The sequence below is a fragment of the Athene noctua genome, chromosome Z, assembly GCF_965140245.1.
Source record: "Athene noctua chromosome Z, bAthNoc1.hap1.1, whole genome shotgun sequence".
NCBI classification, from domain to species: Eukaryota; Metazoa; Chordata; class Aves; order Strigiformes; family Strigidae; genus Athene; species Athene noctua.
The window spans coordinates 31,719,107-31,725,302 of NC_134077.1; positions in this window are offsets into that span (position 1 = coordinate 31,719,107).

Here is a 6,196-nt window from a genome sequence, read left to right on the forward strand (position 1 = left end):
AGAGCTCCATACCTCAGTTGCCAAGTTAGTGAAACAGAAGTTTTATTTTTTAAAAAATCTGTTACCTTAATTCATATTTTAAACCAGACCATGACAGCAAATACATGAATGACCTCAAATGAATTATATGATCAACATCTAAGTGATGTTAGATTAATTTTCAGAGTTAGACTGGAACTAGTACTGTTGTACCAAGGCTGGTAACAAATTTGGGGGAGCAGGACCTTAGGGATTCATGGGTTTATGACCAATGCGGTTGTAGTTTTTGAGTACTTTTTCCAGTCTGGATCTCCTGTTACATTAATCAACTTTGCTACCATTTTCTGAGTGATGTATGTGGAGAAAGCGTCTGCGCAAAAACACTAAAAACACGTAACAGGCAACTAGTGATTTATCCTAGCAAAGATTTAAATGGTTGCTCCTAACAAGCTTACCTAAAACTGGGATTAAGGTTTAGCAAAAACATGAATTCACAGATAAATATATATCAACTCTACAGTGCTGGTAACTATGATACTGCCACTCACATTACAGCAGTGTCACAGACAGAAATTTACAGACAGAAAGTTACTGTCTGTAAATTCCTCATTATACCAAATGGAAAGAAAAGGTTTTAGTGCTCTACAGTAATTGCCTTCATGTACACTTTCTTCCTAGCTCTTCCTCCTTTAAAAGGAAGGAGAGAAAAGAAGGAAAAAAATATTAATTCAGCAATTTGTTGTTTGTTATGTGTCTGTATAGCTGTTCTCATTCTTACCCAGTGAGCTTTTCTTTGCAGTATTCAGAAACGGTGACTTATAACACATCCAATGCCTACCTCTCTAAACTCCTAATCATCTTCAGTTACTGATTTTCTGTTCAGTCACCAGGCATTGAAATCTTTTTGGCTGAGATAGCCCACTTTCTACCATGGATCTGGAAGTGAAACCATGCTCGTCTGCCATGGGCTCCAGACTGGAATGTTTGCTACCACTGTGGCTCCCTCAGTGTAAGACCACAGTGCAATTTGGCTGTATTATTTTCCTGAAAAAGGTAAAGGGAAATCGGAGACTAACTCATCTCTGTGGATCGATAGCCTGGAATATCGTTTCTGATCAGCAAAGGTATAGAGGTGAAATACAGATTTAGGTATCTGTAGTTACCATTCTTTGTCTTATGGCTATAGAAAGCAAGATGACCAGAAGTAATAATGATAAATGTTCTGTCATTGTCTTGGCACTGACTTTTTCTCTGCAACACTGGTAGGGAAAGGACACAACACTGGTTACCAATTAGGCTGACACATGGGTAAAAAATACCTATGGCCAGTAACATATTCTCAGCTATTCTGCTTTCCTTGATAATTCATATTTTAAATTTCCTGTATTGTGGTCAATGCTGGAAAAGCCTAAGGGCAACAAGAAAATAGCAGATGGTTGCCTTAAGGAATGATGGCTCTTTCAGCTAGCCAGTAAGATATGGATCCCAGCACTGTCAATGTCGCATATCCCTTTGCTGTGGTGCTTCAGTGAAGTCCCCCAAATAGTTTTGGTCCGACTGATCTGTATAATCCATTCAGAAGATCTTGGTATAGAGATTCACTTTTAAAAGCTATAAATATAAGCCAGCACTTAGTTCCAAGCCCTGCTTACTCCTTCTGCATATGTCACATTCCAATGCCATGAAAGCCAAACACACTGTGGCATTCATTGGAGTTCCTGTGTTCTAGTACCTTATATTTTGTTGCCACCTGCTTTTTTTTCTGATTCTTAAGGTGAGAGTTTATACTCAGGAATGGAGCAAGTTAATTATCTAACTCAAATCACTGAACAGCCATTACTGATATCCAAACCTCATCCACTTTTTCATAAGTCTTTTGCCTGAGACTGGAGTGTAAAAATTGCCTTTAATATTCATTTCAGTGACACATCTGAGTATTCTGGATAAATTCCTTCTCTTTTGTCATAAAGAATCATCTGAATTCAGTTCAGACATGTTTTTCTCAGCTAACAGTTATGCCCCATTTTCAGAAACATTAAGAATAGTTGTAAATGGAAGTCTGAAGAGGCTATAGAAAGATGAGGGAACAGAGTGTATTTATATTTTCCCTGACCAGCATAAAACTGGAAATGTTGCAAGTCAGCACTTTAAACAAAGCACCCTCTTTGAAATGGTGATGTGTTCAGCAGCAGTTCAGGAAAGGTGCAAGTGAAAATGTACCAGATGGTAGTAGCTGCTGAATACTGAATTCTGATATTAATTCATTGTATGCATATGTATTCACAGGTCATTCTATCATTTCATAAATAATAGAGGAAATGACTTATGTTTCCCTACATAACACGCTAAGAACATGGAAAAGTCATTACATCATCTGACTTTTTGAGTGCAAAGTACTTTATAAAAACAAATGTGCCTGTTGGAGTCTCCCGCTTTACACAGTCCCTTTGAAAGAGTTTCCCAGTTGCTTTTACAGAAACATCATTCCTTTCATTTTTTTTAAGAAAACTGGAATTTATTAAAAAAAAAAAAAAAAGAGAGAGAAGCATATAGAGTGGAGGTAGGAAGTGAAGAATTAGCTCTCACTGTTAAGGATATGACATGCACATGATTATGTGAAGTGGATAGGATGCTACTGATTTATCATGCCTGCTTGTTGGGAAGATGGTACAGCTTCTGTGATATGTAGACAAGATGTATGGACTAAAATCACATCTGTCTTCTCTGTACTTTACTCTCTTATCCAATGAACGCTTCTAATTTTGGATGCACAGGACATATCCCTATTTGTTCTTGCCAACCTGAAGTACCAAAAAAACGGCCAAGAGGAGCCCTGGCAAAGGGCCGTTGTCCATGCTGGAGAGGTAAGAAAAAAACCCTGGGAAGCTTCTGTTCCACATGCCTGAGTTTCTTCCCATCCAGGTCTGCTTAGGCACTTGCATGGTGCACTGGGGGTGGGGGCAAAGCCCTGCTCCACATCACATACTTGTCCCCACTTTCTACTCCACACTCCTGGCTCTACCCTGAGACATTGCCCTCCTTTGCCACTCGCAGCTTGCAAGGGAGTAGAGACAGAAACAAGAAAGAGGCCTCCCAACAACTTCTCTGTCACGGAGCTCTCAAGGTGGTGTTTGGGCAGTGGGGACAAGCTGAAGTCCAACAATCCATGGAGGTGTTTAAGAGTTGGGTTGACATAGCACTTAGGGATATGGTGTAGTTGGGAACCATCAGCGCTAGGTTAATGATTGGACTGGAAAATCTTCAAGGTCCTTTCCAACCTAGATGATTCTGTGAAAAATGAGCCTGACCCCATCCTTGCAACTCAGTACAAGGTGGCAGTCGGCAAAGGGGCTGGTCTGCCTTCTCAGGCCGGCTTTTCTTTCCAAGGACCAAGGTCTCAGCTGGGTCCACACACAGCATGAAGCTTCAGCACAATGGCACATGCTGTGGTCTGTTGCACTGAAGTGTAGCAGCCCTCCACGTGCCAGAGGTGCTGGCTGTCCCCTCCTGCAGAAGCCCAGGCCACGGCCATTGCTCGGGAAGGTGACTGCAGAGGTGCGAGGCAGGACAGGTTTACTAATGGTAAGCTCTGGGGCAGCATAACAAGGTTTGAGTGATGGTATGCAAAGTGAGGGCTTTCACTCCGCTCCACGATGTACTAAATGCAGTGGAGCACATTTCAAATGTTTGTACACTAATACCTGCTGTATGGGAAATACACAAGAGGAACTTGAAGCTTTTGCTTAGTCCCAGAGCTATGACAATGTTGTCCTAAGTGGGACTTGGTGGGAAGAGTCCTGTGATGGTTATAAGCTCTTCAGAATAGACAGGCAGGGCCGGTGAGGCGGAGGGGTAGCACTGTGTGTAAAGGAGGGTTTGGACAGCTTGCCCTTGGGGGGTGACATGGTTGAGAGACTCTGGGTAAGGATTAGGGGATAAGCTAATACAGCAGATGTTGTTGTGGGAATCTACTACAGATCACCCAGACAGGATGATGGCAACAATGTATTATTTTAGAAGGAATTAAGGGTGATCTCCAGATCAGTTGCCCTTGTCTTTATGGGTGACCTCAACTTCCCAGATGTTAACTGGGACTGTCATACAGCAGATCTGAAGAGGTCTAGGAAATTCCTAGAATCACAGAATATTCTGGGTTGGAAGGGGCCTTTAAAGAACATCTAGTCCAACCCCCCTGACAGGGACATGGAAAACTTTCACTAGATCATGTTGCTCAAACTAGATCACGTTGAACTCTTACAGCAATGTGGGCACCCACAGCTTCTGTGGACAACCTTTTTGAGGGTCCTAACAGCCCTGTGTAAAAAACCTTTCCACACATCCAGTCTAAATCTACCCACTTTCAGTTTAAAACTGTGTCTCTTGTTCTGTCACTACAGACCTTGGTAAAAAGACTCTCTCCATCTTTCTTACAAGTCCCCTTTAAGTACTGAAAGGCTCCAATAGGGTCCCCCCAGAGTTTTCTCTTCTCCAGGCTGAACAACCCCAACTCTCTCAACCTTTCTTCACGGCAGAAGCATTCCAGTCCTCTGATCATTTTTGTGGCCCTTCTCTGGATCAGCTCCAACAGGTCCAACTGTTTCTTGTGCTGAGGGCACCAAAGCTGGATGCCATACTCCAGGTAGAGTCTCACAAGAGCAGACTAGAGTGGGAGAATCACCTCCCTCAATCTGCTGGCTACCCTTCTTTTGATACAGCTCAGAATACAGTTGCTTTCCTGGGTTGCAAGCACACGTTGCTGGCTCGTGTCCAATTTGTCATCCATTGATATAGCCAAGTCCTTCTCCTTCTCTGTTCTCAATACCTTCATCCCCAAGTCTGTGCTGTGCTGATGGTGGGTATTGCCCCAGCCCAGGTGCAGGTTTTGGAACTTGTCCTTGTTGAATTTCATGAGTTTTGTGTGGGCCCACTCCAAAAGCTTGTCAAGGTCCTGAGGTGCTGTCCTGGTTTGAGTGAGTAGCAGGGGTTTTTTGGTAGCAGGATAGGGGGCTATAGTGGTGGCTCCTGTGAGAAGCTTCTCAAAACTCCCCCGGCTCCAAATTGAACCTGCCTTTGTGCCAAGGCTGAGACAATTATCTGTGCCTTTGTGAAAATATTTTTAAGAAGGGGAACCTGGGAGGAACTGTGGGAGTTGTGAAGTGAAGTTGAAGGAGAACATCTGTGCAAACACTGAGGTCAACAGAAGAAATGAGGAGAAGGGTGGGAGGTGTACCAGAGCAGAGACTCCCCTGTATCCCATGGTGAGAAGGCAGGGTCACCTTCACTGCCACCCATGGAGGTCACTGGTGGAGCAGATACCAATTTGTGGCCTATGGGGGGACCCTTGCTGACTCAGGTGACTGTGACTGAAGAAGGCCAGGACCCCATGGGAAGAAGACCCCACAGCTGTAGTTTGACACTGGGAGGATTGCAACACATGGGATTGATCCACACACCCGTGGCAGTGACTCCTGTTGAAGTTAGTTTGTGGAGGACTGTCTCCTGTGAGAGGGGGACCCTGCTGGAATAGGGGAGGAATGTCAGAAGGTCCTCCCTCCTGAGGTGGATCAAACATTTGGACTGACTGCACACCCCAATCCCTTTCCCTTGCACTGCTGGTAGGGGTGAGATACTGGGAGCAAAGCTGAGCCCAGGAAGAAGGGAGGGGTGAGGGAAGGTGTTTTCAAGATGTGGTTATGCTTCTCACCATCCTACTCTGTGTGTTAAATAGTGTTGTTATTAGTGACTGTATTATATTTATGTTCTTTTTTTTCTTCCCCTAACCTGTCTATCCCTTGCCTGTGAGGTGCCCTTAGAAAAGGAAAGGAGGAAAGGTGCCCTTGTAAATTTGTTTTTTGTAAACAAAGATGGTCTTGTGGGTGAAGTGATGATTGGTAGCTGTCTTGGCCACAGTAATCATGAAATAGTTGAGTTTAAAATTGTTGGCAATATGAGAAAATCTGTCAGCAGATACACTACCCTGGATTTAGAAAAACAGGATTTAGGGTGCTCATGGTCCTAATTAGTAAGGTCTTCTGGGAATCTGCTTTCAAGGGTATCTTGGTCCATAAATGCTGGTCACTTTTTAAGAGCCACCTTTTAAAGGAGCACAGTAAATGGGAATTCCAGTGTCTTAGAAGTCAAGTAAGTGGGGCAAAAGTCTGGGTTGGCTGAACAGGGATCTTCTAGATACTTAGGCAGAAAAAAAGATGTATGGACT